The sequence below is a fragment of the Candoia aspera genome, chromosome 1 (genome assembly GCF_035149785.1).
Source record: "Candoia aspera isolate rCanAsp1 chromosome 1, rCanAsp1.hap2, whole genome shotgun sequence".
In the NCBI taxonomy this organism is placed as follows: Eukaryota; Metazoa; Chordata; class Lepidosauria; order Squamata; family Boidae; genus Candoia; species Candoia aspera.
Genome location: NC_086153.1, coordinates 54493946 through 54506221, shown reverse-complemented (window position 1 = coordinate 54506221; position 12276 = coordinate 54493946). Strand labels below are relative to the sequence as shown.

At 41.5% G+C, this 12276-nt stretch overlaps 1 protein-coding gene across 1 annotated transcript in view; it reads right to left on the bottom strand.

Moving 5' to 3' along the window:
* Window positions 1-12276, bottom strand: part of COQ8A (coenzyme Q8A) — a 66385-nt gene that overhangs the window by 24410 nt on the left and 29699 nt on the right. The gene's annotated exons all lie outside the window — the stretch shown is intronic.

The window sequence follows — 12276 nt, the reverse complement described above, 5'->3', positions numbered from 1 at the left end:
GAAGACTCCAGTCAGTTGTCAGGTAATGCTTTAGTAGAATTATCAAGCAGGTTTTTGCCTAGGGTTTCATAATGAAACCATGGTCCAGTCTCCTGTGGTACATTAAATGAATTGCTCTCCTTCCTTCTTCATTTTCTCAGTTTCAATATAAATCCTGGCCATTTCCTCTTCATGACAGCCAGTTTGGTGTGATGCTCAAGGCATCAGGTTACAAACTGGGAGACCATCAGTTCTAGTATTGCCTTAGACACAAAGCCAGCTGGGTGACCTTGGGCCAGTCACTCCCTCTCAGCCCTAGGTAGAAGGCAATGGCAAACCACTTTTGAAAAACCTTGCCAAGGAAATTGCAGGGACCTGTCCAGGCAGTTGTCAGGAGTAAAAAAAAAAAAAGACTCGAAGGCACCCCCCTGAAACACCTTTTCACAATACTTTTCAAGGAGGGAAAATACATACTTAAAGTAAAATACATACTTAAAATAAATTACAATATTCCCAGTACTCTTCTGAAATATAACCTTCTGGAATTTCAGTCAATTCAGCTTTGCCAATAAAGATACTAACAACACTTACAAAAATCATGAGTAAGGACCTACGCACCTGCATGCCTGAGATCCTGAGGTACTCTGATCACCTCATGTCCGTCATTATTGACACCCCCACCCGCCGACTCCAGGTGTTTTCTGCCTACACTCCACAAACAGGACTTGACGAAGATACCAAGGATCAATTCTGGAATGAATTACAGGCTAGAATTTCTGCCTGCCCTGAAGATCTGCTACTTCTTTGTGGTGACTTAAATGGACATGTGGGAAGTGCCCAGAACAGATACCAGTGTCATGGGAATCAAGGCTATGGAAGCCGCAATGAAGACAGATTACGAATCCTTGACTTCACCAAAGCAAATGATTTCGTAATCTGCAGTACGTTTTTTAAGAAACATTTAAACCATCTTATCACCTATACCAGCAGGGGAAATAGTGGTCAGATTAATTATATTCTTCTGAGATGCTGTGATTTTCCCATTGTATCCAGCACAAAGCTTATTCCCTCTGACCTTCTTGCCCCACAACATAGGTTACTCATCACAGATTTAAAAATAACATGCCATAAGCGAATGAGTGGCACCACGGGTCCTGAGAAGATCAAATGGTGGAAGTTACGGAACCTCAAAGAAGCAATGATCAGGAAAATCACATTTCCACCTATTAATACCACCTCAAGTGATACCACATGGACGGCATTCTGTGACTCTGTTACCACCATCCCCAGAGAAATCCTCAGCATCACAAAACCGGGCTGCTGACATATTGATAAGCAAGCGCGGCTGTGGACCAAACAAGTACAGGAGGAAGTGCAAGAGAAGAAGAGAGCTTTTAAGAAATGGCAAACAGATAAGACCAAGGAAAATTGGCAGTATTATGTGGCTGCCAAAGGAGCAACTAAGAGGGCTGTTGCCAAAGCCAAGGAGGAACACTACCAAGTATGATCACCTGGAAACAAGAGAAGGGGAGAAGGACATCTACCGCCTGGCCAAAGCACGAAAGAAGGCTGCCCAAGACACTGAGAACTGTATGTGCATAAAGGACAAGGATGGCAGAAGACTTCAGGGCAAGCAGAAAATTCTGCAATGTTGGCGAGACCATTTTAATGAGATCTCCAATATTGAATTCCTGCACTCACCAATTCCGGTGAGCACGCCAACCAATGAGCCAATTTTGCCCACTACGGAAGTCATTAATGCAATAGATAGTATGAAAAACATGAAGGTCTCAGGACTTGATGATCTACCTGAAGGTTTCTGGAAATTGCAGGAATTCCGTGATACTTTGGCTGACCGAGTTCTTTAATGCCGTAACAAGTAATGGCTATGTACTGACTGATTGGTCAATGAGTATAACAGTCCCCATATTTAAAAACAAGAGTGACCCAGCTGACTACGCCAATTACCGCCCAATTTGCCTCTTGTCCCATACTATGAAGATCTTGGAAAAAAAATTGGACCAGCGCATTCGCAACATTGTCCAACTCACCACCAATCAATGTGGCTTCGTCAAAGGATGCGGGACTACCAGTGCCATTTTTGCAGCTCTCCAGTTTATAGAGAAACACCGAGAGAAGACCCAACCATTGCACATGGCATTCCTAGACTTGGAAAAGGCTTTTGACCATGTTCCACACCAACTGATTTGGTATACCCTTCGTGATCACGGGGTGCCTGAATTACTCATTGACTGGGTCAAAATGCTATACAAGAACACTAGTAGCCTTGTGTGATGCTCAGCTGGCCTGACAATTTTCCAGTGACTGTCAGAATACTGTTACACGCACACACTCCCAGGTTCGGCTTATGGTCAATCACTCACAGACTCACAGCCTGTTGAGGCACGTGGATCTTGTCAGCCCCTCTTGCTCTCTACCTGGGTTTTCCAGATAGGTGCGGCTTGAGCAGACAAGACACACAGCCCTGGTTAACAGCCAGGAAGTAATTAGGGACACACACAACTTTCAACCGAACACTGAGGCACAACAGGTTCTTTGAAATACACGGAGACCCAGTGAATTTAAAGTAACAGCAAAACTTTACTGGTTGCAAGGTACATTGCTCTTTCTCACACACACATGCACACACACGCTCATCCACACTTACCCATGTCCAACTAAGCTGCCAGGCACTAGCTAGAGGGACAGAAGCTGCCAAGTCTGGGTCCAAAGACGACTCAAGGAGTGGGCGGGCTTCAGGACCCCTTTTATTCCCAGAAGTCCTTGCTTTGTTGATTTCACAAGTTTGGTAGCTGTTGATGGGATGGGGGGGGGGGGTTTCCATGTGCTCAGGCCCAGCTCACTTTTCTGGTTCAGGTGACATTTTTCCTTTGTTTCCTTAATGACTTGCTTCCTTATCTACCTCCCTGAAGGGATCTTTTAGACAAGTTTCCTGGCTTTTGTCCTCTCTGCCTATATGCCTGCTCCATCTTTAGATAATGGCAGCTTCAGTCTAGTCTCACAGTACACCAAGGCTCCGTGCTGCCACCGCTCCTATTTATATTAGCCATGGATACCATCACACGAGACCTGCAGCGAAATGCACCCTGGACCATACCCTATGCTGATGATGTCATGCTTGCTTCTACTACTAGGAATGAACTGCAGTGGCAAGTACAGGCATGGAATGACCGCCTCAGCCATTTTGGACTCCACCTGAACATAGAGAAAACTGAATACCTAGAGACTGTAACCACCCATGGGACGCTCCAAATAAATGGAGAAAACCTAAAGAAGGTGGATATCTTTCGGTACCTTGGCTCCCATCTCCAAGGTGACAGTGGCATCAGCGGTAATGTGTGAGTGAGGGTGAATGCGGCCTGGTTGCGCTGGCGAGAACTCACTGGTATGCTTTGTGACAAACAAATACCAACCCGTCTCAAATCTAAGATCTATAAGACAATCGTTTGCCCTGTGGCACTGTATGAAACCGAGTGTTGAGCAGCAACAAAGAGTATAGAAAGCCACCTCCATGTTACGGAAATGTGTATACTCTGTTGGATATCGGACATCTCCCTCCTTGATCACATCACAAATGATGCCGTCCGACAACACCTAGGCCTGTCATTAATTACAGAGAAGATGAGAGAAAGCCGGCTTCGTAGGTAGGGGCATGTTCTTGCAGCAGTCGCCAAAATAGTTTACCATCTTAAAACCAATGGCCGGCGGCCAGGTGGGTGACCAAAACAGAGATGGCAAGACACCATCAACAAGGACATGCAAATTGATGATCTGCGCCCTGAGGATGCAGACAACTGGGCAAAGTGGCATTTCAGGATCCGAAAAGCAGACCCCGCAATAACGGGAAAATGCTAGGAAGAAGAATAAGAATACTTACAAAAATAATAATTTATTTAGTGACAATCTTCAGTTACTAGCAGAATATAGTGACCAGATGCTCCAACATTGCTATATACCCATGAAAAATCATATATATTTACTAAGAGGTCAAGACTTCTAACCGTCTCTTCATCTCACAAATACAGCCTTATATCCACACACAGTATCTGAGAAACAAAACTTTTATTGTTCAATGGTAGAACACAGAATAATTAAACAAAAAGATAACTAGAGTACAAATACTGGAAGACTTTGCACAGCATGGGCACAAATAGGTTAGAATCCATATTCTAAGACCTAGACCAGCCTTTCAAAAATGAGGGATTTCCAGATGTGTGGCACACATTTTCCAGAGTGCCAGGCCAACAAAACTAAAAAGTGTCTTATCTAAACTATTTATCTGGAGTGAACCAAAGTGAGAAAAACTACCCTACAATGCGGCAGAGATAATTCATGAAGAAACTTTACAATTACACCATTGTACTTGCTCAGACAAAACAAGTCAACAAAGCACCTCAAGGCAAAACGTTTGGATTTAAGTGGATTAGGAGGAGGTTACCAATTACCACGGAAATTGCTCTTGAGATCACCTCTAAATATTGTATAAGAGAAGACAAGATTTGTGGCACTTTAGCAATTCTGGTGTTTCCCTTTAGTTAAAACTTATCAGGATCCTCTGGGTGTTTATTTAAACAATAAATCACCTAGTTTTATTGTTTGCATGTATAAGATGTTTTGTTGCTGTTAAGATGCATTTTGCTTTGTTCATTGTATGTTGTTACTATATTTAAAAATTCTTTATTATAGTTTCATTTTAATGATCTCATTAAATCCTTTTATGATTATGTTGCATGCCTATCTAGATGCTTTTACTGCAACAATGGAACATATATAAAAAGTTATGGTAGCAATATATTTGATTCAAGAATGCACTGCCTCCCTTTTAACCTTGATAAGATTACTTCTTGCACAGCATGTGCTCTCCCCTGCATGATCCTGGCCCCATGTTAATCATGCCTCAAGGGTGCACTGTTACTATGGGTTAGATGCTGGCATCCTGGCATATCACACTGAGCTCCCAAAGCAAAAGTCCATCCATGGTGGACTGCCACATTTCCCCAGAGATCTGGGAGGCATATTTTCACAAACCCTTACATGGACACCTCTGTTGAAAAATGGACGCCCAGGCTGAACTCTAGAAAACCTGCCAATGTGGGCACCAGTGACAGTATCAGAAGTCAAGAACCTTGCTCCCCAACTGAGACCCAGGAAGGCTCCAAGAGAAGACCTAATCCCTCCATAGGCCACTGAAAATAACCTGGACTTTTGGGTCCCCACTCTTTACCTACATTGGCATCTATGGCTGAATCCCCAAGGACTGGGGGCTTGGAATCATTGTCCCTCTATATAAAGAAGGGGAAAATGATGATCCTGCTAATTATAGACCAATTAGCCTCCTCAACACAATCAGAAAACTCTATGCAAGACACCTAAAATGGAATTTCGAGAGCTGGCTGGAATAAGAAAACACACTTGCAGAGGAGCAAGCTAGCTTTAAGGATGGCCAATCCACCATTGATCAGTGCCTAGTACTCCATCATCTCATTGAAAAATACTCTTCCCACAATGCAACCTCCCTCTATGCCACTTTCATAGACTTCAGAGCAGCTTTTGATTCCAAATCCAAAAAGCCGGAGGCCTCCTTGATTGACCAACGTCTACCTCAATTAATATGTATGCTACATGAAGGAACCTCACTCAAAGTAAGATGGCCCCAGGGCCATCTCACCAGCACTATTGCAATTGAGAAAGGTGTCAAGCAAGGCTGCATATTGGCTACATACTTACTCAATTTCTATATCAATTCGATGGTGGGCTATCTCCACAACATGGACTTTCACCCCCAAAACTTGCTGGAAGACACATCTCTGATCTACTTTATGCAGATGATGCAGCAATACTTTCAGCAATATCTATTGGCCTTAAAAGATCACTGAGAGCACTAGCACAGTACCGTAAGGAAGACCAGCTAGAACTCAATTATCAGAAAATTAAAATCATGGCATTTCCCAAAAGGCCCAAGAGCCATTCCTGGAGCACAGATGGCTACAAGATCGTGCAGGTATCCCGTTTCAAATACCTGGGTAATCCTTCATTTTGCCAGCAGTACAAAAGCCTACAGGAACTACTTCACTGAATATGCACAAAAGAATTCATCTGCCATCCTTAAATTCCTTAAGGCAAGACCCACTACATACTTGCAACTGTCAAATTATTTGAAGCAAAATCAGTAACACAACTTCTCTATGGTGCCCAACTAGGCCTCTTCTCCAATTTTGCACCATTATAACTGGTAGAATCCAGATTTTTAACATCAGCACTTCAAATCCCTAGTTATGTCTACAATGCCACCTTGTGACTAGAGACAGGCTTCATTAAAGTGGAGGCCAGGGTGTAGAAGTCTATACTCAACTAGTGTCTCTTTTTAATTCTTGGTCTTGCCCCTTTACATATGAGTGATGATTTTCAATCCACACGGAAACAGGCAGTGGCAACTAAAACCTCATCCTTGGGCTTCTCTCAACAACTTCTACTCAGCATGGGATATGATCAGGCCACAGCACTTCTTAAACAGCATGTGGCAGACAGAGTGCCAACTGGATCTAGCCAGAACCCAAACTTTATTGGCAGTGAATCCAACAGATACTCTGCCTCCCCTATGGCATACCTAACTAAACTTGAAGTACCTAAACACAGAAGAGCCTTTACTCTGGCATGATGTCATGCCCTCCCTTCAGCTGTCCCTTCCCGATACAGGAAGATTCCTTACCTGAAGAGACAATGCTTCTGTGACCCTGGGCACACAGGAACAAGAGCATGTGCTTCTCCAGTGCCCATACTACAGAAACATTCATACTAGCCTCATCTTACCATTACTGCATAGATACCCAGGGCACATAGAAGTTTACACTACTCTGTTGCTTTCAGATACCAACCCTGTTACAACTTACAATATTGCCAGGTTCTGCACAGCAAAAATCAAAATTCACCAGATGACGACCTGTGCTATGAACTAGATTTAATGAACACTTACCGTAGTTCGCCATATTAGAGGGCTTTGTAACTTGATATAGTCTTCCACATACTAACCTTTTATGCTCCCTTATATTCATGTAATGGTCTTCCCCTTCTTTTAGATCCTCCCTTTTTATATAGGTGGTCCTTGCTTAACAATCACTCATTCAGGGACCATTTGAAGTTACAATGGTGCTGAACGAGTTCCGGCTGTCGCAGCATCCCCGCAGTCAAGTGATCGCAATCCAGGCACTTGGCGACCGGCTCACAATTATGTTGCAGTGTCCTGCAGTCACGTGATTGCCATTTGCAATCTTCACTGCTGACTTCCAACAAGCAAAGTCAATGTGGAAGCAGCAGCAGGTCACAAATGGTGACCATGTGACATCGCACTTAATGATGGTGCAGGATTCGCTTAATGACAGCAACTAGAAGTGCCAGAACTGCCATGTTAAGCAGCACAGTCACATGATGTCACTCTTTATGGCCACATCACTTAGCAACAGAAATTCCAGTCCCAATTACCATAATTAACTGACTACCTGTATATATGTTTAGTTTAATTCAGATATATTTTATACTTCTAGCATAACTTTTTGAGATTTTTATTTTTACTCTTGATGTATCCTATATACTTTTTTAATGACTGTACCCCACCTTCCTTATGCTGGTCTATTACTGTAATAAAGATTTGATTTGATCTATGTGGTCACTAAGAGTCAACACCAACTTGATGGCACATAATCAGTCATTCACACTTAGCCAAGTGGAGGATGCAGTTGCACCACAAGCTGCAAATCACTACTTTCAATCCACTTCTCAATCACTGGTTGTGAGTGTCTCTGTGTATGCATTCTGTGTATTTAAAGAAGTACAGTTCTATACTGTACTTCTATACCGTACTGTACTTACCTAAGGGATCACCTTCTCCCAGTTGTTTCTACCTGACCAATTCGATCTAGCAGGTTGGGTATGTTACAGATCCCATCAGCCAGGGGGTGTCAACTGGTGGGAACTAGAAGGCGTGCTTTCTCTTCTGGAGTGCCTGCCCTCTGGAACATTCTCCCTCCAGAAATTAGGATGTCCCCAACCCTGTTGGCCTTTCGTAAGGCCGTGAAGACCTGGCTTTGTGCCTGGGCCTGGGGCCTCAAGCGTGTGGATGGTCCCACCTCTTGGCTGTATTAACATCAATACATTGCTTACTTGGCAGCCATGTATATTTATTTTGTATTTATTTTATATTTTAATTGTTTTAATTGTAATTGTTTTAACTGTTTTATAGTTTTATTGTTGTAAGCCGCCCAGAGTCACTTGCTGAGATAGGCGGCTATAGAAATCAAATACATACATACATACATACATACATACATACATACATACATACATAACCACCTCTGTCATTACAAAAATTAGGCAGTGGGTAGACTGCAGCCCCACTGACAGCCAGACTGTGTCTGCTCATTTCCTTTGGCAAAAGCTAATTTTGGCTTATTGTCCACATGTTTTAAAGGTCCCAATCCACTTTTTCTTCATTAAAAGCTCCAACTGGATAGGAGAATATAAATTTCAACAAAATCAGCATTTATTCATGTTTCATCTGTTGCCTCTTTCTTAGATCAAATGAGTTATCTTCCTGGGCACTGAGTGACTTTGAACACAGGATCTGTACTCTCAATTCTATCTTGCATAGAAAAGCATGGGCACGCTTGGAATAAAAGTAGGCTTTGGTTGCCAAGTCTACTTAGCAAAATGTACCAAAACTGACTAGCACTAACCTTTCTGTTAGCAGAAAAATGTTAATGTCGCATAAGAGCAAGTAAGGTTCGTGATTTAATTTGTACCTCCCCTGTCATACTAGAAAGTATTTTGTGAAAACTTCAATTGGCAAGAGCCACAATGGGCAGCAGAGGTCAAAATCCATCGCTCCATCCAGTAAATGGTAAAGAGCATAAATTAAAGAATCAAAGGAAAGAAAAAAAATACAGATGTACCTGTGAAACAGAGAAAAGCGAATGATATAATTGATCTGAATGAAGGTGGCCTCAAACTCATTGAAATAGAATTGCCAAATACAGTACATGCATAGAAATGAAGGTGTAAATTTAATGAAAGGGCTAACCTGTATACCAGTAAATATGCACTGGCATCACCTGGGCTGAGTGTTTATAAAATTAAGGATTCATAGACTGGTGATAATCATATACTACACTCCAGAGAATGGTGGTAATAATTTTTAAAAAACAGAACTGAGCTTGAGAAAAATTATGCGACATTCTGGGAAAATGTCATTTTGTTAGGTGGCATGAATAGATGGGTGGCAAACAAATGAAAAGGTAGAGGAAAATGACTGGCCCATCTGAAAACCAAAGAATGAAGGAGAAAGGGGACTGCTGAGTCTTTGCTTAGAGAAAGGTCTAATTGTTTTGACTTTATGGTTTAAATGTGTCTATTAATGTGTACAAAGTAATGAATCAAATAGTATGACTGATCTGGGTATTCTGATGAAAGACTTAGAGAATTAGTGAAAAATACAAGAATGATGAGGGATTCTCAATGCAACCCAGACAATTTTTTTTTCCAAGAGAAAGTGAATCTTGGGGGGGGGGGGAAACTGATTTGGACAAAAAGGAAAGATTTTTTTTAAAAATCAGAGTGAATATAGAATGAGTACAGGAATAGAACACAGAAGTCCTGTATGAAAAAGTTTTAGAAGATTACCAGAATGAGTGAAAAATGGATGGAAGGAAAGGGGATGTGGAAGCTGCTTGGGATGAAGTAAGAATTAAGTAAGCGTTCAAGAGAAGCATGGGGAGTTATAATAAGTAAGAAAAAAGTAAGAAAAGAAGATAGGGGACGTGGTGGCGCTGCAGGTTAAACCGCTGAGCTGCTGAGCTTGCTGATCGGAAGGTTGGTGGTTCGAATCCGCTTGACAGGGTGAGCTCCTGTTGCTAGTCCCAGCTCCTGCCAACCTAGCAGTTCGAAAACATGCAAATGTGAGTAGATTAATAGGTACCGCTTCGGCGGGCAGGTAACAGCGTTCCGTTTAGTCATGCTGGCCACATGACCACGGAAGTGTCTACGGACAAACGCCGGCTCTTCGGCTTTGAAACGGAGATGAGCACCGCCCCCTAGAGTCAGACATGACTGGACTTAATGTCAAGGGAAACCTTTACCTTTACCTAAGAAAAAAGATGCTTAGTAAAATGAAAAAGTGAAAGATGCTGTGGATGAGAATGCACATAAGAGAATGACTGCTTCAAAACAATGAAAGAAATGGGAGTGGAGAAGATGGTGGACTGAACAGACTGCCCATGAGCTCAGTGGGCAGACCTGGTAGCGTGTGACTCTGGGGGCGCAGGCAGGCTTTTCCTGTTGCCCTAGAGTGTTTTCATGGATAGAAAACACTTGGAATCACCCCATTTGTACTTTGGAACATCACCTTGTAGTCTGAGGATCGTCAACAGCATTGGCGCTAATCCGGTCAGGGGAGATGGGAGTCGGGGGTACCACCATTTTCCAGACTGCAGTCCCTTTGGGACACTAGGTCAAGACTTTCTCATTTCTAAATCACCCAATTTGTATATTTTTAAGTTTAGTACCTCAAGAGAAACTCTCCACAGCAAGAAGAAACTAATCCCTTGGTGTTAAACATTGGATTACTGTTAAAACCTTCCTTTAACTGCTGGCTTACTTCCCATTTAAAATTTAAGGAGGACTGAGAATAAATAATCATCTCTCCGCTACTATTTTTGTATCTAACTTGAATGATGTAATTTTTTCCTACACGTTTAATTTGATGTTTTGAGTTTTCACCTTTCTGTTCACTTTCCTTAGATGCTGTATCTGCTGGTTTGCATATTTTTTGTTTTGTCAATATCATTCAATAGCTTCTGGAAGTCTTTCATAGGGAGCTAGATTTTACAGCTTGGATCATGGAAGACCTTAAGGGGACCATTTCAGGACTCTGCTGAGCTGCATGCTAATTTCAAATAAATTCTCCATGAAACTACTCAAGCTATTTTGCAAGATATTTGGGATACTATTTTTAAAATGTATCAGTTGGCTGAGGATTTTCTGAAAGGAGAGGAAGAGATTTATCGAGGAGGAGGCATTTTTCCCAATCGAGAGAATCCAGAATGTGAAGAAATGCTAGCTGATGAATATGTGCTGTCCATCAAGGAGCTACAATTAGACTTGCAAGGTAACGACTGGTCTGTTTGTCTCAAGGGTTTGTTTTGAGAATGAGATGGCTCTGTTATGTGGGAAGTTTTTTGCTGGCTTTCTAAGGGGAGCACTCGAGCTCCCTGATTCATTTATAAAAAATGTCATTTGTATAATATGGAGACAAATAAATGTTCTGGTTTACTATGAGGTGGGTAAGAAATTAAGAGTAAGTATGTGGACTGATTTCAAGGCTGTATGATTCTATTTTCCCGTAATGATTCAAAGTTGGTTTGATTTTTTCTTAAGGTTAAATAGGGGCAAAGAAGATGAACATATGAACGATTATATGATTAAATGGGCTAAGAATTTTGGGTACAATATTATGATAGAACAATGGGAAAATATGTGGAACAAAGGTCTGAAATTCACTTTGAACTATAATTTGAAAGAGAATTTTTATAAAATGATATACCATTGATATTTAACTCCTGATAAGCTGTCTAAAATGTATAATAGGATATCAAATGTCTGTTGGAAATGCTCACAGGGGGAAGGAACTTTCTATCATTTATGGTGGACTTGTGGAAAAACTAAGAAATTCTGGAACCAAATATGTAGTACTATTCAAATGATTCTTAAAGTGGACTTACAGTTGAAACTGGAGCTGTTGCTCTTGGGTTTGATGGACCAACAGTTTGAAAAGCAACCTGGAACTCTGTTCTTATATATGGTAACAGCAGCAAGACTCTTATATGCTCAAAAATGGAAGGATGCACGTATTCCCTCAATGGAGGACTGGATGATTAGGTTGATGGAATTGGCGCAAATGGCTAAGCTGACAGCATTAAGAGAAAACACTGTAACTAGATGCACTTCCATCTGGAAGCTGCTTTTGGACTATTCGCTTGTAATGCAAAAGAATGAAGTCTTGATTTTAGGTTTTGATGATTGAATGGTTTGATTTTAGAGATACAATGATACTAAATTTTTAATTAATAGTAAGAGATTAAGTTTTAAGTACTTTTATACCTGTGCTAGAAAAGGTCAGAAGTCACTGGTCTGAATGCTTTTTTCCTTATTCCTGCACCGTTTTAGCCTTTCCTGTTTCCTTTTTTAGACTTGTATTCTGTCAGTCTTATATTCTGCATTATGTGTCTC